Below are 26,718 nucleotides of genomic sequence, written 5' to 3'. Positions count from 1 at the left end.
GTATCCCTCAACAGTTAAACACTATGATTTTCTGTGACCTTCGCACTAGTCATATATATATTTTAGAAATATATATGAATTAGATGAAAAATAAACAATGCTACATGGCTTCGTCTTTTTTTTACATTTTTCTTATTAGAAAAATTATCAAGAACTACTTTGTTCTGAAGGATTTCCAATTCTTCATGTGTGTTTCAAGTGCTTAAAATTATGATTGATGTTAACAGATGCTACTCCATATGATCTCTAATATTACCTGATGATTAACTTCTAAACAACACAACATTACAATATGTTACTTAAAATATTTATCTGCAGATGCTATAGAAGGCCATTAAAGTTCCTGACTATTTGAGGACTGCATGAATACTGATACTAAATAGAAACACCTGCTATATAAAATATTCTTAAAGAGTCTCTCCCAGCTCACCTTGCATGTAAGGGAGGATTTTTTTATAATAGAGTTCTTGAGAGTTGAACATCAATGCTAGGAACTGTAGTCTAATCTTAAAATGAAGCTGATGACTAAATTCCTTACTGTGTTGTAGAGACTTTATTGACACAAATTTAAACAGAGCAATGTGTAACATGCATTCACCTTACTAAGCAACAAATTCTGTTCGGGAATTATTATTTTACTGAAAAAAATACTAAAAAGGCATGTTCTGAATGTGATTTTTTTTTAATAAAGATTAAAATTGTGGAACTTGAAAAATTTGTCTAAATTATGTTCTTTTCCTTGCTTACAGATGTACGCAAAGATTTTCCAGGCTCAGAAATTTGAAAATCAGTTATCCTTAAACAAATTGGATCAATATGGTCTTACCATTAGGTCTTTAAGCGGCAACAGGAAAATAGTATAGATACTTTGTATAGTTTAGGAATTACCCCAAACCTTCATCTCAGTTAGTGTTTACATTGTAAACCAAAAGACAGAGGTGATTAAAAATAAATCCTGGTCAAAACATGGGGATCATGATTAGCTGAACATCACCAAAGCTCAGATGTAGACACACACTTTCTTTTCTAAAATCACCCTCAGCTGGCTTTGGCTTCTTTATCCTGTTGCCTTACCCGTTTAACTTACAGAGAAAATAAAAGCTTCTGTTCTGAATTACTTTCTTACTGGTTTTTTCTGTAGGGTTACAGCAGTAAACCTGGCATAGTACCAAGGATGTGTTCTTTTCCCTGGGAAAACCAGGGTCTGCTTCACTTTTTCTCATTTACATGATACCTTGATGCTCATATTAGATCAAATGTAAGTCAGCTTTCATTTGGTTTTTATTTCTAAAGCAATACTCTTATAATGATAGAATTTTATTATTGTTTTTTAATAATAACTATGGTAACACATTGCTCATTACTGAATGTTTTACAAAGTCAGTTTCAGAAACACTTTCCAATTATCATCCCTTAAACTGCATAGTTAGAGGTAGTTACCCTTCATACAAAAGACAGAATATCAAACGAGAGTTTTGGAGTTAGATAATTTTAACAGTGTTATAAGGATTGAGACTCTGATGCTGAACAAAATAAGCATATGAATAATTTTACATACTTGAGTAACTTGTATTCAATCCATCAGGCACATAAAGCAAATCACAAGTTGAAAATTTTCAGGATTGTGGCATTATGTAAGAATGTTCAGAAATTTTACTGTTCTGATATCTGTTTTTCATTGGAATTAATATGTTCTGTAAGACTAGTACATAGCGCACCACTAACAGACCATTACACAGAAACACACAGATCTCACAGACACAAGGATATAATTTGGCTATTTCAGATTTTGATGACTATGTTTTATCCCAAATTAAAAAGAAAAAAAAAGGTGAAAATGAAAGTTTTAACATTTGGCAAAGTATTATTCAAAACAGCTTTCTTAACATTCTGTTGCTTGCCCTACCATTAAGTACAATATGTTCTTATGTATTTTATAACATCAAAACACACCATGTTGCATAAATATTTGAGCAAATTATGTTATCAAAACTCTAAATGCTTCAATATATCAAATTGTACATTGGCTAAATGAACTACATCTACAGGGCTAAGCAGTAAGTCACTGACAGATCCAGGAATGGAACACAGCATTAAATGTTGGGTTGTCTAGTAGTATTATTCTGTTGATTCCTTTTGAAAAAAATATTAAATGTATTTGTTGCATGACTGGTAGAAGACAGTATGGTTAAGTGCCAATGAACAAGAGCTTTTCTATTCAGTTACTTTTGCCATGTCAGAAAGAAAAATATATTTCTTCGCATCAGTGAACTGTTCAATACTGTTAACAACACCAGTGACCCATTTCCTCCAAACCCTGGGAACTGTTATAAAGGAAGATTGTTAAGAATGTCATATTCCTTTGCTTTATACCTAAAAAGAAAAATGTACCCAGTTCAGTACCATAATCACAAAGTTCACAGTCTAGTGCCCCAGCTACAAAACCAAACTGAAGTTTCTCTGTAAGAAGAAATTTAGAGAACAAGTCACAAATCGATTTTTCCTAATTAACTGAAACCTTTATTCATGTCCATAAATACCAAAGGGAATTTGATGACCAAGCAATGAATGCATGTAAGTATCTATGCAAAATAATTTGCTATGTGAATAACCTAATAAGTTATTTACCCATTAAAATGGCTAAGTGCACGGGTAACTGAGATATCTGCTAGTCTGTGGAACTGCACAACTTTGAAAATTAAGCCATATATTCTGATAATGAATCAGTTTGGAAACATGTACTGAAGTTATTCTCAAATGGTCAGTGATTCTGATCATAACACAACATCATTCCAGTTTAATTTAGGTAATGTCTTTCACATCAACAGGTTCCTAATTTACTTTAATTCATATTACAGAATGCTTCTGTGCATGATGAATAAATAGAATCAATTTTATGGACTGATATCTGCAAGGGGTGCTTTTTATACACTTTTTGTACACTATTTGTTCTGCAAAGAGATTAGTTTACATTTAGAGACATACACTAAGCCTATGCAAAATTTGGTATTAGGATCCACATGTCTTGACATAAGCATTCATAGACTGGATATGGTGTTAGAAGGTGTTAGAAAGAAAAAGAAGCTAAAACTCACAGACCTGAAAAGAAGAGAGCTTTTCAGATTATTTATGACTTAATGAGGCAAAAAATTACAGGAATGTTGTTCCAAATAGCAGGAGCAGAAGAGTAGGAAGATTTTGCCCTAAGTGTATGTCCTGGTTTCAGCTAGGATAGAGTTAATTGTCTTCCTAGTAGCTGGTATAGTGCTATGTTTTTGAGTTAGGTATGAGAAGAACGTTGATAACACACTGATGTTTTCAGTTGTTGCCAAGTAATGTTTAATCTAAAGTCAAGGATTTTTCAGCTTCTCATGCCCAGCCAGCGAGAAAGCTGGAGGGGCACAAGAAGTTGGGACCGGACACAGCCAGGACAGCTGACCCAAACTGGCCAACAGGCTATTCCATATAATGTGACATCATGTCTAGTATATAAACTGGGGGGAGTGGGGGTGGGGGGATTGCCGCTCAGGGACTAACTGGGCATCGATTGGCGGGTGGTGAGCAATTGCATTGTGCATCACTTGTATATTCTAATCCCTTTATTATTACTATTGTCATTTTATTAGTGTTATCATTATCATTATTAGTGTCCTCTTTTCTGTTCTATTAAATCGTTCTTATCTCAACCCACAAGTTTTAATTTTTTTCCCGATTTTCTCCCCCATCCCACTGGGTGGGGGGGAAGTGAGGGAGAGGCTGCATGGTGCTTAGTTGCAGACTGGGGTTAAACCATGGCAGTGTAGCAGCATCATTTGGAAAGACAAGGTATATAGGTATGAGTGAAAAGATCAGGGGGGTGGGAATAGAGAAATAAGGTCATACTCCTCTCATGCATTAATAATTAATTAAGAAAAACTAAACATGTTGTAAAGTTTCTTGGCTGATTAGGTTTTCTTAAAGAACGTATTGTAGATTTCAGTATCTTCAGACAGTAAGATATTTCTAGTAATTTTAACAGAAACATTTTAAATTAATATACTAATATTATTATAAGATAAAACATATTATAATATATTGTAAATGACAATATTTTATATGATAATCATACTTATAATTGTCATATATTCTATACTCTATAAAAATACTACATGTTGCATTATAATTATTAAATTATAATTGCTATTATCATTATAATAGTGTTCTTGCATTAAAAATTAATTTTTAAATAGCAATGTTTTAATATTATAATAGCAAAGTATTGTATTTTTTTTACTGTTTCATTTTTATCTTAATATTTTGAGTCACTTTGGTGTGCTGTTAGTTTTGGCTATGTTCAGGCGAGGGCCCAGAACCAGCCCCTGAAGTTGTACACCACAGTTTGCCACTTTTATCTTTGTCTTGTTCCTCACCGGTAACATGTTGATTCATCTCTGTTTTGATCTGCAGTGCTCCTAGCTATTGCCTTTTATAATTTTTTTGTTGTTGTTAGGAAAGGCTAATTAACAGTTATGGCCTGGGAGAATGAATAAGCTAGATCATCCCTTGAAATCCCTTGCAGGTCTGTTCTTTATCTTATTCTCTTGCCTCTCTTACCATAATGCTAATTGATTTCAGTCCTGATACAGGATACAGGAACATTCTCTATGTATTAACAAACTCTCATTAACAACGGTTTTCTAGCTTACCTCATTACTAGAATGTTGCTTTCCCCTTTGTTCTTCTACGGGTATATCGACATAGCAACTTACTAATATTGTTCTGCACGTTGTACTTTTTTGCTTAAATAATTCTTTTTTTTCTTTCTTTTTTTTTTTTTTTTTTTTTACAAATATAGAAAGGGGTCTGTCATTCTGACTTAGAGAAAGACTACAGTCTCTGAGTAAGTCACATCAGTACTGCACCTGAGGCTGAATCTAAATCTGTTTCTGTAGGTGCTGAAGTAGTGTACGAACCAATTCCACCTCTTATCTCCTCAGGTGTAAGGAAGAAAGTCTCCAGGTGCTGGTATGGAATAATCTGCAGTTCTTTGTGATTTGCTATGTAGTGTGAAAGACTTTTGAAATGGCTTCTGGAAGGGTTTTGAGAACCAGGCAATGATCTTAGGTCTGATTGTGCTCCTTTGAGGAGGTTGAAAATCCAGCTTAAAGATGAAAGAAAAATGTTGTCAGTAATCCAAAACTACCTAACCCCAGGCTTAATTCAGGTGGTATACTGGTTCCAGATGTAGAAATTTACTATATTCTTATTAAAAGAATACATTAACCTGCCCCATATATGCCCTGCTTAAGATTGGCATATAGTTGTTGCCCCACTGATACTGCTGAAGTTCTGATTGTGAAACAGTCTCACCACCTATATACTCATATCTGTACAGACCATGTATTTATATTTGATGATTTATATACATGTACTTAGTTGTATGTCTTTAAATACTTGCCTGGCATAAGTTAAAAATTTCAAATACACTCAAAACAGTCCTGTTTTCAACAGGGTCTGCTTTAACTATCTAGACTTCTGCAGTGCAAATTACAATTTTCTTTTTATTGTCAATGTATGTGACTTAGTTAAAGTTAATCATGTGTTCATTTTATGCTAGCCATTCATAACATCATCAGCAGTGGTGTGAATTACCTAACCTAGGATCATAAAACCTAGCAGAGTCCTATGCAGAAGTTACAGTCTTAGTGGTAAGTTACCACGCACCTGAGGTTTAGAATCTGAAACAGAGCAAAGTTTAGGAGAACTGCCAAATGAATAGCATATAAACTTTGGTTAGAAATAAGAAAAGTAGCGTTGTGTTGTATTGTATTAATGACAAGCCGACTGTCTGTACACAATTCCCAGTTGTTCAAAATCTTTGTGGCTAACTGGGGTTAGAGTATTGCTGTAAAAGCAGACAGTTTCATGTTTAACATGCCTGTTCTGCTCTGTGTACTATGTCTATAATCATGTTCAGTCAAAGTACTATGGATATTTCAGATCGGCTGTTATGATGTTCAGATTCTTTACACAGTATTTGGTTTAATATGTTATGTCAAATAACAAAAATATACATTATATAACAAAATCAAAGGATGAAAGATTTGTATAACATGCAGCTAATTCATCAATGGACTAAATATTTTTGGTTAATATTCTTGATTCACATGATTTTAAAGTTATGCCTTTGAAATTAGGTATTCCATTCTGACTCTGACATTAGTGTCTTCTAATAGTGCTGGGTTTTGAGTATGATTATTTAATTTTCTGAGAGCATAACTATTAAATAAAGACCCTGTCCATTTTTCTAACCTCCAAAATTACCAGGGGGACTCTAGTTGTGATGTGGGGAAGCTGCTCAGCCATACAGGCAAAACAGAACTATGTGCTATACCAGGCAGACCTTTTATTTCTCTTTTTTCCTAATTTCCACCTTGGGCATATCAGCTAAATATGAAAGCCTTACTCTCTTTCTTTATTTTTTTATAGTTTTACGTACTATGTCTTTTCTAAAGCTGGCTCTGTTTCTTCAATATGAGAGCTTCCTCATATATACATGGTATTTTCTTGTTGCAATCTTCTGACTAAAAACATTGTAGAAACATCTCGAGAACTCATGTCATATCCAGACACAGTAATTACAGGCACTGATACCCAAAAAAACTTGAAGATGATGATTTTTTTTTTTATTTTAACATGAATTTGTCATAATAAAGAGAAAAATATTAGATGTAGTTTCATCTTTTTTCAAATCAGAATGTGAATTTTGGGTTAACCACACGGATAAGATGTGGCTGCTCATTTTCTTTGAATATGAAATTGAGACAGTTTTATAAATATAAACATTCAGGGAAGCTGTATTCCACATCCAATATCCACAAAGATAATTTTTTATTTATTTATTTATTACATTGGAGCTTTCATATGCAGTTTAGCCTCTTTAGGGACTCTGTCTGGGAATGGAAACAATACAGAACCCAAAACTCTCCTGTAGGACACAACTAAGGATAAAAGAGTTTCAGTGCTGGGAGCTACTTCATTTTGTAGGAGCAACTCAGGTGCACAGAGAGGAAATAAATATTGGGGCAGAACTCGGGGTGTATCAGTTACTTGTGTACAGCTTGCACAGGATAAGAAGGAAAGGCAGCCACACTTCATAAAGCATGGGAAAAAAGCTGAAACCAGTCTCAATTAAAATGTGCATGGCTGAACTAAAAGAAATCCAATGCAATGTACATGGTAGAAGTTTGCCACTCTGAGACAGGATGAAGTCTCTGGTGGACTAAAGATAAATATGAATGAGAAAGAAGAAAATAATCTACATAATATAATAGCCTCTTACTGAGCAATAGTCCTGGAATCCTAAAATTTAAATTACCCTACAAGAAGAATGCATGAGTTTTTTGAATAGTAATTATACATTTTTAAAATAGAATTCATCTTCCAAGACAGAAAAGGCACTGAAAGTCTACTAGACTTCAAAAGCTTGAAGTGAAATAAAGCCATCACACAGGTAGAAGGTTTGGGTTGTTTACATAGCAGTTTAGAACAGGAAGCAAGAAGACATGTTGATCCTGCTTAAACTGAATGTATTATTTTCTATTTTAGATACACATGAGATAATTTTCTAAACAATTATCTAAGCCCAGATATTAGATTACATCTCTGAGGGAGAAAAAGCAGTTCTTCAAAGTGGTGAAATGCACACATTCAAACAAAAAAAACGTCTTAGCGACAGCCGGGACTAAAATAAAGCATGGAAATCAACACAATAATTTTGTGAGCAGTTACACCTGATATTTTCAAATAAGCCAAGTTCTACCTTTAACAGTAGAATCATTTCATGTGTCTTCTTTCAGAGCCAAAGAGTTTAGCTCCAGGTCTCAAAAATTCATGAGTTGTTAAACTGAGTCCTGTTCTTGACAAAGACCCTGCAAAGGCTGGATGATTACCTAGCAGTCCTGAGCACATTTTAACTTAAGCTTGGTAGGAATTCAATGCCTAAAACAGTAGATCTCAATCTTTTTCAGTTTATGGATTCTTATTTTTTTCCAGTGATGGTCCAATATAGACTCATTTACAAAGTTACACATTTGCAGATGTCCACACAGGTTATATAGCTTTGTTTTCATAGGCACAGTTAATGAAGCCTTAAGAAGAAGCCAAGGAAATCTGGGATCTATTCCATCTAAGGTCAGCTCTCAGATAAGAGCTGAATAAGGACCTAAGCCCACAGAAAGGACCTAAAGACATGACCCAGTTGGAAGGGAAAGTGCTTAGACCCTTTGGTTCTCCCTTGATATATGTAAGCAGTTTGTGCTTTGAATTCATTGTTCTCTCCAAGAAGAACCCATTTCTCATGTCAGAGATGTGAGTGTGATGATGCCTGCTTCCGATTTTGGGTGTTAAGAACCAGCTTCTTTTGTTTCCTTAATCAACATCTCCATGGGATTTCAAAACATAACCTCTTCACCTTTTCCAATAGGTAGCACAACAACAGCAGCAGAGGGTAATCATTTGCTGACATGATGTAAACAGCCTTCTGTTTGAGGAATGAGAAATGAATGGTTTGATGAATGCTTCCTTTTCTTTAACTGCACTGGAGTTGCAAGCACTGGTGACTGGTGTTACAGCTCCCATCTGTCAGCAAGATGCGGCAGAAGCGCTTAGATGCCTTGCTACCCTTCTTTACAATTTGTCTGTTTCCATTTCAAGGCTGCTAGACACATTTTCTTGTGCAACCGATTTCAGTGTCAGAAGGAAAGCTTGAGAGGTGAGTAATTTGTGCTGCCAGGAAGAATTGAATTTGCAGTCACCTTGAATGGGAAAGTACTGCATTGTTATGGATTACAACCTAAAATCTTGCTATGCCCATCAGAAAAAGAGGAATGAGAAACAGCCGCAGAACAGGCATACTGCTGTTTCCTTATTTTACTCTTTTTTAAAAATTCCATTCCTTATTACTAGTGATTTTCTTTAACAGAAGACTTGTTAAACACACTTGACCCTGAAAAAGTATAAGGATGCAACTAATGCCACTCGTGTGAGTGCTGTCTTGGCATTAGTATCCCTTAAGAGTAACAATACAGGATTGAAGATGGCAATGAGAATCATAACTGGAATACAGATGTTGAATAAATAGTTAAAAAAAACCATTAGGATGGCATCATACATTAGTAATGCAACAAATAGTAAAAAAAAGAAAAAATAAGCAGGGATGGTATGGGTGACAGAGCACTTGTTTGGGGAAAATAATGTTTTGGTAAAAGAGTTCTTGCATATACCTCGTGCTCTGCTGTAGAACTCCAGGATATGATTTCAATATGGGAGATTATGCTATACAGTATTCAATATGATATGATTATATAATTCAGAACAAAATTCTAGAGAAATAATAGGCAAAAATAAACAGGTTTTGTCCAGGCAGGTAGAATTCTATCCAACTGCATAGTGAATCATAATGGTTTGATCGACTGTCTGTTAGGTGTTTTCAAAATGATATTTTGATAATCCAATTTGGATAATCAAATTTTGATGTTTTTATATAATCAAAACTATATTTTTATAATCAATTAGATAACCAAAGTGTTTTGGTTTGGTTTTTTTTTTTTTTTTTTCGCAATATACATGCTTTATAAGTTTGGACTGTGAAAAAAGCTTCAGAAAGAAACCTAAAGTGAATAGACAATAACAAAAGGAAATAATTTTTCTTATTTTTGTATATACAGAGGAACACACACAGAGATTCACAGAAAGAGCTCAAACCCCTAACTTCCTAGATGCATATGGGTTCTGGCCCTCATTCCAAACCTCACTGAGTTTGTTGGGGTTTTTTTATTTTATTTTTACTAAAAACTCAGTATTTCTTCTCAAGCAAAAAAACTGAAAAATCAGGAACTCATATGGGATTACTGTGATTAACTTCTGATAAAAATATTTGTGGACATTTTGTTCCACATTTATAGATATGTCTATGGCATTTTGAGTTAGTTTTAATTAAAAGTAGTGTGTGGTAACATGGAATTTTGAAGTATTTCACTATGTGCATTCTATATCACTATATTAATGAGAAACTGAGAGACTTGAAGTAGACTGGACTAGATATATCAAGCAAATTCAGTGGAGTTCAAAAAGGATTAAATGCCCAAAGATATCTGCTAGCTAAAGTTCATAACTGAGCTAAAGGGTATTTCCCTTGCAGTGATCTGCGATACATATGAAGAACTTCTGTGAGCCATTTTTGTTGTTTAACATGGTTGGGAGCCCACCTGTGCTGATTTTTAGGCGCCTCATTAATAGTCCTCAGAGGCCCAGTTTCAGACACATGCTTCATTTCCCTGGAAAGTCTGAAAAGGACACCAACAAAAAAAATCAAAAAATGAAAGAGAAAAAGAGTTTCTATGAGTACCCTACAGTTCTGAGGAGAAATGCCAATACCCTGAGGGAAGACAGAAGACATGATTTCCCTGGATTTAAACTAAGGAGGAGAATGAATGGTATATTTTGGGTTTTAATTAGTTTTATTAATCAGTTCAGGTAGTTACCTGTTTTATATGCCATTACATTACTTAAATTTTCTATAAATAAAGTTTTAACAATATTTTCAGTTGAAAATACTGGGATTTTTCTTCCATAAGACACATGAGTCAAGCTGAATGGAGAATAAATGAGAAGTAATAGGAATGAAAAGCAAGAATGTATTTCAGTATAAATTTTCACCATGCTGGATCACATTTTTAATCAGTTTGTACTCCAAAAACAAACCTCAACAGTATTACTACTGTTTTTCTCTTCCCTGTATCTACATCAGGGATCCCCAGAGCTACTACAGAGCTACATGACATCTCTGCAGATGGTCTAATCTTTTGTCATTCTCCTTAAGAGAGGAAAAGAAGTATAAGTCATTTTGAGAAGTTGATCCCTGTGGTGTAAAAGCATCTAGCTCTATGGCATCCTCAGTGCTCAGTCACAAATTCCATTATCACACCTCAGCAAAAATGCAGAATAACTGTACACAGAGAAAGAATTTGTCCCAAATCCTTTAGAACGTTGGCAGGAGAACCAGAAGTGGGTGGTATTTTAAAATAATCCTGAAACTTTTTAACTAAGCTAAAAGATAGCCAAGAACTTAGATATTTTTTGCTGCTAAAGTTTTTCTCTGTCACCTCGTATTAATTGCGTTAATAAGCACTTATGCTTCCCATAGCCAGAAACCTAGTAAACCTTAAATACATGGAACTACTATTCAGTAAGTCAGCAGTTTGTTTGTATGTACATACACATGCACACACCCCCACATTATGTTTATTCTTTAGGGAACCCTCCATGTAATTTTAAATAGGTTTGTTGAGGTAAAATGCCAAACTAGGATGTATAGATTGTTGGGGCTTCTTTTCTTCTGAATCCCTTATTTTCCTCTAAATAAATGATATCTCCATTTAAGTTATTTTATATATGCAACACAGAATAATTAGCAATTATTCTAAACAATTTATTTAGGGACATACAGAAAAGTCAGTGGGGAAACTGTCACCAAATTAATTCCCTAATTGCTTCACTCTTTTTTTTTTTCCATTTAAATCCCTAGACAAAGGTGTAATAGCTATAGAAAGTAATTCTTTTGATTGTATGTAGTCCTTTTCTTGTGTTTATAAGTGAAGCTTTCAGCTTCTGAATGTTAATGCCAGGATCTTCCCTAGGAGGTGGATATTTAGTGGCAGTACTGTTCACTCCAAACAACAGTGAAAAGAGCAGTGTTCTGAGCACATGTAGACATGCCCAGTAGTATTCTTGACAATAACATTTCTCTACTCAGAAACAACATTTTACTCTATATGTGACATTTACATAACTTATCAATTTTAACTATGGTCTTTGGGTTTATTTTTGTTCCCTCATCACAAGGCTGTCGTAGAAATGAAGCCACTGAGACATGAGCTGAAAATATAATGTACAAGCAGGTGTTTTCAGGAGTTTACAATTGCTTTGGGTTTCAGATGGTGCAATTCCCCAGAAGGTAAGGAGATCTGGGGAATATGCACCTTCTTAGACTTTGGCCCTTTGCAACAGATCCTTTTCATCTAATTGCCCACATGCTGTTTGAAAGCAGAGCTTAGGCTCTTAGTGTTTGAAATAGGCTAATATTCCTCAGATTGTTCTGATCACAATACTTATTTATTTCATTATAGGTTTTTTTATGAATATATGTTTGGTTTTCTTGAACATGATTTGAAATAAATTGATATATGAATTGCAAAATCCTAAAAAACCAATGCTTTTCTCTTGAAGTAGTAGGAATGTAGATTAAGGGGTAACGTTGCTAAAGTATAGGTCAGTCCAGGCCTTCCATTTCAAGGAAAAGTTTTAAATTGGTCAGATCTAAATAATACTTATATGACCCTATGTATTGGGCCTGAATTTCATAAGATAAAATAAAAATGTAAGCTCTAAAGAAAACAGTTCAGGCAAAGAAATGCTTTTAAGACAAGCATTGCTTTCCTAAGGGAAAAAAATATGCTTTCAGATCCAAAAATACCATTCCAGAAATATGTGTGGCACACAGTCCACACAGAAACATATAAAAAATGATATGTTCCACTTTCTGAGTTTCTGATATGCTGTGATTTCTGTATCTTCACATATTGTTCTTCTGACACTAGTTTCTTTCAGCTTCATGACAGCAGTTCAGTGCTGCTCATAAGTCCTATTATGCTCTTCAGAAACCCACCTCTTCAACCACACACAGTTACATGAATATGATACAATTAATTTTATACTGAATTCCTACTTGGTCTTCCAGAATTTATTTTTTTTTCTGCCTCATAGACAATTATCAGGCATGTATAATTTACAGTTTGACTGAAGACAAATAACTTCACAGACCTAAATCTGGAAGTGTTGTTGCTAGTATAGATCAGCCACATTTCCTTTGTACATTAATATTTAAATGCACGGATATGGGGGATTAATTAAACCCCATTATTACAGTTACTTATTTTCTTTTCTTGGATTTTATGAATATCAGGTTTATTTCATTGGAAACCAAATTAGTTTCTCAATTGCATGTGCTTTTTGCAGCAGAATTATTTCTACTGTGCCATCTGCTACTATGGAAGACCGGAGTGATACCCAGCTAAAGCTGAGGATATAAGCAAATTACTGTTCAGGATAGCATTACTCTGCTGAATACCTGGATTTATTTACCCCTATAGATAAAACACTGGGACATGTTCTCACTGGGACAAATCAGTAATGTCTTCTATTACAGTCCAAGTTTTCTGTTCATTCCTTAAAACAGATGGAGTTCTAGATAATTAAATTCACTATCCATTGTCCATAGATGAGAAGCAATGGAAAAAATCAGCCAGATGAGAAGAGAAAGGATGTCAACACCACCATAAAAGCAGGTTCATCAGCATGGTACCTGCATATAACAACCCTAGAGGAGTCTAAATATCCCAGCCATTCCAAGTATAGCCTGTGTGTGCTTGTGTGTGTTTTATCCTTTAAAGAAATGAGAGACAGCATGGCAACAGCATAGAGGGAGGTGAAGAATTATGCCTTATCATTTTTTTACTTGGTGCTGTTTTCACCATAAACACAGACTTTTCTGCACAACAAAATTACTATTTCCCCAGGTATAGCATTACCTTTGATAGGGATTTCAATTGGCTTCAGTGCCAGTCTTTATATTTACAGCTCACATGTGAATAATTTTCATAGATGTGTTGGCACATATGTAAACATCATTAAAATGAGTGGGTTTATTATATTTAGCTCCGTGCACTGCAGTAATCTACTCCATGCTGCTAAAGCTTCTGCTTTTTATTTCTTAAAGAAAAATGGATTGATTTAAAATCTTGGGGTACAGAAATGAATGGCCAGCTGGCTTAAGGTGTGCAGGCAATTAAATAAAGTCTACCTATTTGATCTCAGTTAAATACTTATTGTTAGAATTTATGCTAATCAGGATACCTTGATAGAAATCAAGAGAAATGCTTTAAAATTTACACAAATCAATACAAAATTGCCTTATTCTGATATAACAAAGAATTTATCAGAGATTTATATTTCTGATCTTGGTTTCTATTATTTAATGTAAAATATAACAAAAATGATAATTTGTTACTATTTTCTGCAAAAATTTCCATTACATTTATCTTGACTGAAACCACTTAACAAACACTGAAGTAATATATTTGCTTTTTAAATACAAAACATATACTCTTTAAAATTTTAGGATTTTAGTCAAATCCTTAGAAGATAAAACAATGGGCCTGTTTTATAACATTTTGTGCAGATATATAAACGTCTAAAAGTTTTGCTTTTTAAAGTTATATTTAATAATGCATGGTCATATGACTATAAACATAAACCATCTAAATGCTTTTAAAGAACTTAAATATATATTCATTATAAGCAGAAAATGAAAGTCAAACCTCTGTAAATACAAGCTGAATTGTAAAGAACAAACAACAGAAAGAAAAACAAAAACACAGCAATGTTTCCTGACATTTAATTCTTCATAATTTTCAACTCATGGTGTCAAGTCATTATATGCTAGTATTGGCTGGTTTAATTATTTATTGCTACTATTACTGCTTTGCTATTATTTTTCCCAAATATATCAGCCATTTGAAAAAAAAAATCTCTTTTAATTCTTTCCTTTAATAACCTTGAATGCTTAGAAACAAGAAAGCAAAGGGGAAAGAAAGAAGCAAAAAAGTAAATGTATAACATTTATTTTACATTCCTTGATGTTTAATCTAATCTCATGACTTTTGGCTCCATTTTTAATAGGAATATTGAAACTGTCAGAAATAGGTTGGATTCTATTTGAAGGTGAAGAAAGATAGGTGGTGTCTTAACAGCATTTTAATACCATCTTATAAAATATGTAAAACACTAATCCTCTGATGATTTCATTATATGCAGTCATTTACAATGCTATTCAGTGAGTTTAAGTAAGTATAAAATTCTGCACATTTCAACAGAACTACCCCTTACTATATTGTTTTAAGGGAGATCAGAAAAACATATGTATTTTATAAACTTTACCTGGTCTCAGCTTTTTTGGTAGGTCAGCAGCCTGCATGATATCTTTTAAAGGAATACATTTATTGCATAAATACTGTCAGTGTAGCTTGATAACTTGTTCTGTTACATTTTTATCTATACCGTATAGACAAGATTGTACAAGAAATTGTTATGTATGAGCACAGAACTATCGACATGATGAGGAAAAACAAACAGCTCAATGTTGCTTTCAGTAGTGAAGATTTCTCTTAGATTCTGATCTACATTACATCTGTGTAAAATAATCAAACATAAAAAGATTTACCGGGCTAATGAAGGGCTGAATGAGGCCTGCATTTAACAAATTGAATTATAGAGGACATGGCAGGAAAGGATTAATGAGGTTTAAAAGGTTAGGAAAGACCAAGGGATAGTGGCAGAAATCCTCAGCTATGGCTGAATATTGTCCTGAAAGCAGGGTGGGAAGGCAGGTTTTTACTTCCCAGTACCAAGGCATCCTGTGAGATAAGGAAGTCCTCCAATGAAGTTTAGAGGACTCATCAATACATTTTAATTGAAAATTATCTACATCTAGAATTCCAGCTACAGATGAATCAAAGCTTTTCTGGTAACTTAGCACAGGGTTAGTAAAGATGAGAATCCTTCCTCTGTTTGATTTCATTACCTTTTGGAAAGTAGAAAGGCAAAATTTTTGAAACTGTCCTTTTTCATGTGTTCAGGTCACCTTTAAAATCTATAAACTATAATGAGCAACTATCATCTATCACCATCAGTCTTGGAAAACGCATGGCTCACACACAGGTTTTTCTTAGCTAGATCTTGCTACCTCCTTCTGCAAAGCAGTGTTTTATGAAATTATTACTCCATTAAAAAAGTTGATTGGTTGCCATATTCTTTTCATATCTTTAATCAGAAAGTTGATTTCAGGAGCATCAACATATAGTAATATATTCATCTGCCAGAAGTTGTCATAACATCAGCTAATAAATGATTTTATGCTGACGGTTGTTACAACCCCACCACTCAAGCACTGGAAGACAAGGGAATGAAGCACCAGGAGATAAAATTGATTTTTTACCCTTTCTGTTAGATGATAATACTGAACATCCATCTTAACTTTTAAGATCAAGGCTAGAAGCTAAGGTACAGCTGAAGGGGAAAAAAAATCCTCTAGATCAATATTATGCATTATAATCCACCTGCATGCAGTCAGTGTCAAAACTAATACCGTGGGTACAGAATGAAACTGGTAACATCAATTTAGCCCTACTTTTCTTGGAGTTAACACGAGAGCATCACATTGCAGACTGCAAAGCTATTCTTTTACTGAATGAGGGATCTTTTAGTCAAATGACACAGTCCAATAGAACATTGGCTAGGATGTCGGTTCATGTTTGCATAAAACTTGCAGTAAACAGTATGTCTTCACAAATCTATGTACCTGTTTCCAGGCAATGTCTACAACAAACACATTCTTCTCTAAAATAAGCCCTCTGCACTATCCGTTAACAGCCTCTGCCTAAACCCAGGCCCAAATCTGGATACTGCACTTATTACTTTTAAGAGGTTCTCATTTATTTTACAATAAACTAAAACACATTTATTTTACAGTAAACTTCTTTCATGGAAGCACATTGAAGCATCTTGGCACAGTACAACAGTAGATTGATAATATCACACTAAGGTGATGGCATGACAAAGGCCTTTCTCAGCAAAAGGTTTCATGTTGTCCGTTGGGTTCGTCACTCTGGTATAATGCAGAAATGGTCAGCTGTCTCCGTTTTCCACCATGTCCATATGTCAGGCTAGATATTGTGCCTTGTTAAAGAAGGTGAGAATGGTCAGCAGTCAGAAGCAACAACCTTTGAGCATCTGTGCCTACATTTGTTTAATATATTTCTCCCATCCTCATGCTTTCTGTGTTTATGTGAGGTTTAATGACAGGTAAAAGTTGCTGAAATACAAGTTGTAGCAAAGCCTCTGCATCTTCCCAGGCAAGAATCCGAGATGCTTACCCCAAGCCCTTGATCTCTGCTCAGAGAGTTTATTTGTTATTCACCATCTGTCACAAATGACTCAGGGCCAAACTGTGGCCTCAGGCCTCTTCTGAGTCAAATAGGAACCACACATATGTGCCCAAAACTACAACTAAACCCTTAGTCTTCAGCTAACAATCTCCCTCCATCACACATCCTTCATTTAAAAAAAAAACAACAACACTCAATTAATTAAAAACTGAATGGAATGCCCTTTATGATGGGACAGATATAAAGTATTTTTATACTGTTTTAATTTTTCACCTTCCTTATTTTAGCTAACTTGCCCTGTAACTCAGGACTTGGCCCTGTCTGAAGTATTCTAAAGCAGCTGCTTTGTTTATTTGCTTAGTCTTTTGACTTCAGCTGAATTTCCTGCTGTGCATGGCAGTAGCAAGAGTTGCAAAATGAAGGAGCAAAAACAAACCGAATGAGCACACAATCTGATAAGAAGACTTTGATTTTCAGATCTTATATTTTTGTCAGTCCTCTAAACAACTATAAGAAATGTAAACTAATGCTGACTGCTAACATAAATTGTTTTTATTCATTTGGCCTATAACTGTAAGCACATCAAGTTGAAAAATATCTTATATATTATTTATGTGTATCTAGGAAAAGTATATGTTATTCTCTGATGGTAATGTGCTAACTAGAAGTGATCAGAAAGGTTGTGACTAAATGCTTTTTCAATGAGAAGTGATGACCTATAAAAAGTAAAACTTTGGAGGCAGCTGCTATTTAGGAGGTAGAGAGCCGAGTCAATAATATAGGATGATTACCCTTAACAAACTTGTTTTAAACTTGAGAAAACTGAGGCACAAGAACGTCAAGTGACTTTCCCAAGCAGCTCAGACCAAGGCTTAATAGAGGCTGGAAGTTTCTTGTCCATTTGATGAGATTGTTAATTGAAAAGGTAGGGCAACATTGGTGTAACAGTTATGCAAGAAGTGACAAAAACTGGGGCTATGAAAAAGTAAAATCTAATCTCATCTCCCAGTGACAACAATAAATTAAGGAAATAGACTTTTTTTTTTTTTAAATCAAAACATAATATTACAGAGCCTTTACTTAATGACAAAGGTAATTAATTTCTATTTATTAGATCTCTTCATCTAAGTTTGCAATATATTCTTTCTTTTCATTGAATCCCAGATGGTAAGAGAGAAAAAAAAATTAAGAAATAGTCAGGATTACTTCATGTTTTATCTTTGATAGAGATGTGTATTTTTTTTTTTTTTTAGGAGAGAGAATATTTTAATCCTAATTTACATCCCAAGAATCCAAGCACAGAGATTGAAGTGACCTGCCTATAACATGACCCACAGTTGGTGAATGGCAAAGGTCAAGCTTGGGAAATCTCATTCTCAGACCAGTGTCTTATCACTGCACCACTTTGCCAAATAATGAAAAATGTTACCTGCCATTTAGCATGAATTGGCAGGATGTTTAGTCTTCATTTCTTTCCTTAAACACTCATATCTCTCAACTTTCTAATTATTCTATGTGCAGCCCTTCATTTTCCAGTATCTGACATTTGGCCCTTCCATTACCTAGCCGATTTCACAAAGTTTGTTGGAGAAGTGGTAATGAATCTCCTGCCCAGTCGGACCAGGTTCTTGGCTTAGGAGTTTTTCCATGTGCCACTCAAGTTATGTGCATCCTTGCCTCACTGAAGAGATGTTTATGTAGCTGAAGGGTTGGGGAGTTGCACCCATTGGGGGATCTCCCAAGTATAAATTTGCTATTTTTCTTTTAATTTTTGTTTCCTGAATTCGTTCATCTTTTGCGATGTTAAGATCTCTTCAATCTCCTGATCTTTTAACTACAGCTTAGCAAGAGCAGGAGAGAACAAATTAGAAGAATTTCCCAGTGTTTGTTTGGGAAGACAAGCAATGGTGTCACCTCAATGCAAAGGTCCACTATTGTCCTTTAGAAACTGTGCTCTTCTCACCTTCTGCAGCTTCTTTTCCTCCAGTGCCGAGGGTGACTCACATGCCACTGCAAAGACATCAGAAAGATTAGACTCATAAGGAAACAATTACCTACTCCTACAACAGTGCAAAAAACATTTTCCTACTAAAAATTAGGGCATTAACAACTGCCTGGGGAAAAAAAAAAAAAAAGAAACACAACACATTGAGAACAGAAGTTCATTAATCTTTGCTTGGTATATAATTCCCATGCAAGATCCTTGCAGACTGTTGCAAGTGGCTTAAGTACAGTACTATAATCGGTTTCAATTACTCCATTATTATTTCCACCAGAGCAGCTACAAATCCTCTCTTATGTAGTAGCACCTAATGTGGTTGAGGGGATGTCTAAATTAATGTGTGTTCTCACAAATGATATCCTATTTAAAAAAAAAAAAAAAAAAGACTGAGTACGTGGCAAGCAGACAACTGACTGCATATAATTTTTCAGAACAAGGTAGCAAAAGGGAGAACAGATTTCTGTGGCAAGATCACAAGTGGAGACAATATTCTTGTGACCACTTTAGTCTGTTAAGTCAGTTGCATTACATTTTCTACTAATTGGAAACAAATTAGTACTGTCTGGAGAAAACAGTGAGAACATTGAACTCTAATCTCCTACTAGAACATGTCATGCATATTAGCTAGGAGGTTTTTAACATTTTTGCGTACAGCTATTATTTTTTTCTTAGCCTCTGATTATTTCCTTTTGCCTCTGGGGTTCCACTTTCAGTCAGACATTAGTCCTATTTGCAAATCTTGAACTGCTTTGAATAAATTAAGTACGTTAATTACTGTACAGGTAATGTCACTTTTGATAACTGCAGTGCTGTGTTTTGGAAACTTATTAGAATTTTTTTATCACTTCTTGTTGTCTCTGTTGGATGTCTAGTTTAAGAGAAGTGTTTGATCTGCATATATCTCATGAGCTTGATATTTTGTAAATAGCCTGTCTGGATCTCTACCCATTTTAATTCAAATTTTTGTGTAGGTGGGTAGAAGACGTTTGCATAAAACTCTACAATTCTATTGTGTAAATGCCTATTCAATATGAGATTGAGAAATAATTTCCAAAAAAAATCCTGTAACATTCTTATGCAATGTGATAATGTAGGTGTAACCGTGTGTGTCATGGCATAGGCATTATCATGAAGGTGTTTGAAGCATAAAGTCAAATGTCTACAAAACCCTTAAATATAGTCAACTCTTAACTCTTTCATCCTTAGAGTACTATATTTTAAGCAGAAGTGGTATAAGAGGTGCTGGATAGGTGAACTGGAAGGAAAATATATTTTAATTCATACAGTGGTAGAACCCTTGTGCTGTAAGTATCTTCATTATAGTTTTGCCCATTCTAGAAATTTTCTGTCTCTGTAGCCACTCACTACAGAGGTACACATTTTCACCAGAGTTGAGCTCTCTGACTGGAGTAGGATGTATCAAAGCAAGGACAGTGTCATTGGCATATCCATATCAAAATCAGGGGGTTTGCAAGTTTAGCTATGTATGGAAGGATTGACTGGGGTTTTTTTCAGGGCTTTGTGCCTGTACCCATGTGTGCACATACACCAATGTTCACATGTTTGTGTGATCTTATTTGCTGAATGGTCATAGTTATTTTCAGAAAATGTATTTGCTGATGTATTGGCAAAGGTCCTCTGTTGGATTAGGACTTCACTTTAGGTTGTTCTTAGCCATTTTAGGCAGAGAATCTTGCTGGTGTCAGTTGAGGCTGACAGTGAAGATGCAATAAGTATTAACTACCCTTCTGTTACTTTTTCATTTTCTTTTGCCTTATTTAATTTTTAAGGTTGGAGACAATATCCCTTTAAGAACAGAACTGAAGTTGGTAATTTTTTGTTCTGATAGTCTATTGTTAAGGTTTGGAGAAACAGAACATAAAGTCATTTTCTTAAACTTGGCAAAGAAATGTACCAGGTTGTTCACTATGGCAAGGGAAACTGCTAAAAATAAAACAATTATTTCCTTATTTTTTGATATCTAACTTCAGTCAATTTAAGTAGAAAGTTATCCAAGACATGTAACTTGAAAAATCAGAAACACTATTTGTAAAATTGTTCTCAATGTGCATTCAGTTGAAATTCACAGTGTTACTTTGTTGTTATGCAATAAGCATAATTTCCAAAACAAACTCTTAAAGGTAAACCAGATAATTGCACACTTAACAATGAATGCCAGAAGATGCATTAGTGTTTTACACCTGTGTGATCATTAGACATATCTTCAGACAAAATGTCTGCATGCTGGAAAGCTTATTCAAAAAGCTGAAAACTACTTGTCATTTACTATGAAACTGAGTAAAATGGCAAGTTAGACAACTACATTGATGTTAATATATCAGTACTTTACAGGGAGAATTAATACAATAAAACTAAAGTGAAAAGGCCTTCTCTCCATATCTAGGGCCAAGTTCACAAGTGGATACAATTCCATTGCCATGAATAAGAAGTTTCATTAGTTAAAGCCAGGAAATTCCAGCTTTTAGACATATTACTTGAGACCTTAACTATGTTAAAGCTCTGACTTCAGCCATTAGATTTTATGCATGAAGGGTTACTGCTGTCAGAGATTTTACCTTTACAGCATAAGGCTTACCTTCCTCAGCAAACTGATGAAATTCCATATTAAAATCTTGTTAGAAAGTCATTGGGTTTTTAAGGACAGTAGGAAACCCTTTAGTAAAGAAACAAAATTTGTGGATTCTGTCTAAACATTCTGCTCAAAAAATGACTGAAGAATTTGATTGGTATTGTATACCTTAAATCTTCATCTGCACTTCCTTTTGTTTATTATGTATGGGATTTTTCCAAAGAAATAGTACTAAGTCTTAGTTCAGAAAACAGTGGATTCCTTACTAAGATTTTCTAGAAAATTTGAAAAGAATGCCTGTTTTAAAACCAGAATATTAAATAGTCACAATTGCTGGGCTTCTTAATGGATAAAGACTATGCCACCGTAATAAAAATACCTTACAGAAATAATTATATGATAAATTTTAAAGGGCTAGCACTATAATACAATTGCATAGTTGGCCCAAAATCTTTCCTGTAGCTTTTTTTTTTTCTTTTTTTTTTTTTTTTGTTAGAAAGAAGATGACTCCTAGGAAGTGAAGGATCACAATAATCGCTTTGAATTTACTTGTCTTTTTCCTATAGTCATGATTTCTTCTAGCACGGTGTGGGGCTCTAATCTTCTCACTTCCTAACCCCAGTACCCCACACCTCTGGTGGAATGGGTGGATCTCACACTGATGTCTGCCAGGTTTTCAAACAGTTTTTGTTTTCTTTCCCACGAGTTTTGTGACTGCTGTTGTGTTTACTCATATGCTGCCCAGACACCAAGGGAGCTCTTTTGACAGGGACTCTCTCTTCTTTCTCCCCAACGGTGCAGGGGTGGATTCCCCCCCACCTCAATTTTTATATCCCCTTTAGTGTCTTCCTCTGAGCTAATCAGGTCTGTCAGAGAAAGTAAGCTGTTAGAAGTTCACATCAACAGAAATAACACAGTGAAAAAAGGTTTTACTTCCTTTTTCTTCCTCCTTTTTTGCATCATCTAGTTTCTTATTACTGTCAAACTTTGACAAACATATGTTTGCCACAAACACTTTTTGAGAAAGGTTTCCTTTAAAATTCATTATATGAATCAAGGCTATTTACTTTTAATTTAGAAAGTGGGTTTTTCTAGTAACCTAAAATGGGTTACTTTCTGCTCTTTTATATGCATGTTATTATTGGCATTGGTCAAATCTATAGGTAGTAAAATATTAAATATTAATATTAAATATTAATTGTTAAACAGCAATAATAAAATATCAAATATAACAATGGTCATTTTATGTGGAGTAATCTTGCTTCTAAATGATACTGTTAATTTACAAGAAGGATTACTGTGTGGAAAACAAAAAAAAGATTTCTTACAGCAAATTATTCTATGAAGACTTGAAATGTAATTAATATCTCAGAAGGCTGAAATTTCTTGCAAAAGAGAATTAAACTGTACTGATCCAACATACATCATACCAGTATAACTATTTCCACATCAGATGTAATGTAGCCAATATTATTGTAACCTTAAAAGTCTCAGTACTAATCATAATAGGTTGTTGGTTTGTTTGGGTTTTTTTCTGGTACTATCCTGCTAAAAAAAAATGGCTACTGTGTTGGTTTTTATTTCATTTGAAAGACATATATTGTCCATGTGAGTTAAGAGCAAGTCTTAAAATGACTTGCTCTAGACTTCTGAAAATATCCTGAAGAGTGGCCATCAGGAACCAAAAAGAGCCAAATGCTGGCAAATGTTACACTAGATAAATAATTCTTTTCACTTTTTCAACGAGAGCTGTTATAACCGAACCACACCAACCAGTTGCCAGCTTCCCAAGAACACCAAAAATTTTGCCCAAAACCCAAAGTGAAATTAATTAATTAAGAATGATGGAAAAAAAGAAAGAAATCAAAAACTATTCTAAGAATTAAAAGGGAACTATCTAAGAAGATTTTTATTTCCATTCCCATACATAGAAATCTAAACCCATTCTGTGATTTTAATAGTTCCTTTTCCATACCCCACAGGACTACAAAAAAATGAAATACAGAATCCAAAGGCAGGGACTCGGAGAACGAAGTACTGCCCACTGTAGGAGAAGATCAAGTTTGAGACCATCTAAGGAACCTGAAAGCACACAAGTACATGGGACCTGATGAGGTGCACCTGAGGGTCCTGAGGGAACCTGTGGACAAAGTGGCTAAGTGACTATCCATCATATTTGAGAAGTCGTGGCAGTCCAGGGAAGTTCCCACTAACTGGAAAAGGGGAAACATAACCCCTATTTTTAAAAAGGGGGAAAAAGGAAGGCCCAGGGAACTACAGGCCAGTCAGTCTCACCTCTGTGCCTCGCAAGATCATGGAGCAGATCCTCTGGAAACTGTGCTAAAGCACATGGAAAATAAGGAGGTGATTGGTGACAGCCAACATGGCTTCCCTAAGGGCAAATCGTGCCTGACAAATTTGGTGGCCTTCTACGATGAGGTTACAGCTTTGGTGGATAAGGGAAGAGTGCCTGACGTCTTCTACCTGGACTTGTGCAAAGCATTTGACACTGTCCTGCATGACATCCTTGCCTCTAAATTGGAGAGACATGGATTTGATGGAGGGACCACTCAATGGATAAGGAATTGGCTGGATGGTTGCACTCAAAGCGTGGCTGTCAACGGCTCCATGTCCAAGTGGAGAGCAGTGACGAGTGGTGTTCCTCAGGGATTGGTACTGGGACTAGTGCTGTTTAACATCTTTGTCAGGGACACGGACAGTGGGATTGAGTGCAACCTCAGCAAGTTTGCCGACGACACCAAGCTGTGTCGACCAAGCAGTCGACACACTGGAGGGAAGGGATGCCACCCAGAGGGACCTTGACAGGCTTGAGAGGTGGGCCCATGCAAACCTCATGAAGTTCAACAAGGCCAAGTGCAAGGTCCTGCACATGAGTCTGGGCAATCCCAAGCACAAATACAGGCTGGGCAGAGAATGGATTGAGAGCAGCCCTGAGGAGAAGGACTTGGGGGTGTTGGTTGACGAGAAGCTCAACGTGACCCAGCAATGTGTGCTTGCAGCCCAGAAAGCCAATTGCATCCTGGGCTGCATCAAAAGAAGCGTGGCCAGCAGGTGGAGGGAGGTCATTCTCCCCCTCCACTCCACTCTGGTGAGACCCCACCTGGAGTGGTGCAGTAATTCAGTTATATCAGTAAGAATTTAAATATAAAGAAAAAAAAAAATTGCTCATTGCAGTACATCATTCATCCTTGGCAGCGACTGAGGCAGTACGGGATCACAAAATCCAAATCTTTACAGAATGGGTGTGCCGAAGCAGGTGGAATTAAAACTGCATTTTCTTATTTTTGATTCCTTGAGTTTGCAACACTTTTTCAATCACCTTTCAAAGCAGTGTGAATGTGGAAATATGCTCGTGTGTGCCCCTGTATTATAGCCATACCTCTGTCAATATGAGTAATGAAAGCTGTTAAAGGTTATACCCAAACATTGCTGAAAATGGGTTATTGGAGAAAGTAATTACAGGCACGTTCCATTAAGGAGTATGCAACAAAGGATGAGTTTGTTCTGTTTAGTGCAAAGCATTTCAGCTTCTCTAAACATTGTTAAAGTGTTATGTTTTCCTGTTTTGTGAGAAAGGCCAACATCACACAATTTGTGCAAAGAGCTCTCAGTTTGCAACTACACACTTACATTATAATTACAGAAGTGCAGTTTCTCTTTGTCCCATCATTCCTTTGTCTGCCATTCTTTACCTCCTTCATAAATAAGAAAACTTACATCTTAACTTGTTCCAAGTCTTAAAAGCACTCCAACTGTGGGATTTAGCTTTAGCTCATATACTCTGATTCCCAGTTTTAAAGCAAAAGAGCTAGCCCTGCAGGAAGGAAATAAAAAAAAGAAAAAAGAAAAAAAAAATTTTTTAAAAAAGCTGATAGTTTTATTGCTTTGATTCCCTGAGTGGAGAAGGTGAGAGGTGGAAACCTCTAGTGTCTAGATGATATATACAAACGTACATTTGTAAAATTGATATCCGAATGCACTAATGATAAATGAGATCCCTAGCATGATGAGTATTTAAAATACCTTCAGTGACTCTGAAAGCAGAAGTTCTCTTTGTTATGTCTTCAACAAAAATATAGGCTTTTCAGATGGGCTGAGGCAACATTCCAGAGCAGATTAGCACATTTGGTCTGCAGTGCTTCATGATCTTGACTTATCGCGAACTCTGTGAACTCAAATTCTGTTAACACTGTCACAGAATCACAATGAAGACAACACAGCTCGACTACCAGAAGCTTAAATACTATGGTTTTAAATAATGTTCACTTTAACCAAAAGATTCACTAGTGGGATATTCTGTGTATTTTATTCATGGTGAACCAAATGAGCTGGCAGGGTTGCCATTGTGGTTAGGCAGTAAGGAATTATTTTATTTAAAAAACACTGTGATTAGTTTTGTGTGTACATGGGTGGGTGGAAGGGTGGGTGTGAGCAGCCGTAGATGAGTGCATGCATATGTAGACACAACAATGTGGTAGCCAAAGCCAAGAAAATTAAATGACACTTTTTCCTATCCTTAGGAGTTTTTTTAACTGTGGAGGCAAAAAATATTGCCCAAACTGAAAGAAAAAAACATAAACCCACATCTACATTAGATATAGTTAGCTATTATATATAGCAGATTCCTCAGGGTAGGTATTATGCATACTTTTCTATTGCAGAGTGCCTGAAGGAAGCTGTTGCTGTTTCTGGAAGCAATGATAAAATATATAAAAGGTGTAATCATCCTGATAATATTTAGCTGATGCATTAGTGGTGTGATCTTAGAATCAAAGAAAAAGCCTCTACTCTGCCACAGAAGTGGGGGGGGGGTCCCTGATGGAGCACACTGGCAAGGCAGTGTGCTAGAAGCTGAAGACTGTTCTATGCCTGTCTTCCTCAACACGGCCAATCCACTGACTTGTATTAGTATACAAGTCACAAAATATGTAAAGACTTTACACTCTCTTTTACATGGTTTTATGGGGTTTGGTAAAAATTAAGATTTGTCTCCACTTTCACATTTGTATAATGTTACAGAATTAGCCTAGACTTTCTTCAGACATATTTAATCCCTATTGTTA

At 35.3% G+C, this 26,718-nt stretch overlaps 1 long non-coding RNA gene across 1 annotated transcript; it reads right to left on the bottom strand.

Moving 5' to 3' along the window:
- Positions 1-15,894: 15,894 nt before the first annotated feature.
- LOC115350240 lies at positions 15,895-25,802 on the bottom strand. Its single transcript, XR_003926361.1, has 4 exons — positions 25,679-25,802; positions 25,286-25,469; positions 19,006-19,052; positions 15,895-16,833 (listed from the first exon to the last, which is right to left on the bottom strand). It is a non-coding gene; the product is annotated as an uncharacterized LOC115350240 (long non-coding RNA).
- Between the last annotated feature and the right edge of the window lie 916 nt (positions 25,803-26,718).

This window comes from Aquila chrysaetos, chromosome 2 (assembly GCF_900496995.4).
Source record: "Aquila chrysaetos chrysaetos chromosome 2, bAquChr1.4, whole genome shotgun sequence".
NCBI lineage: Eukaryota > Metazoa > Chordata > Aves > Accipitriformes > Accipitridae > Aquila > Aquila chrysaetos.
This window is presented reverse-complemented; position numbering and strand designations above follow the sequence as displayed.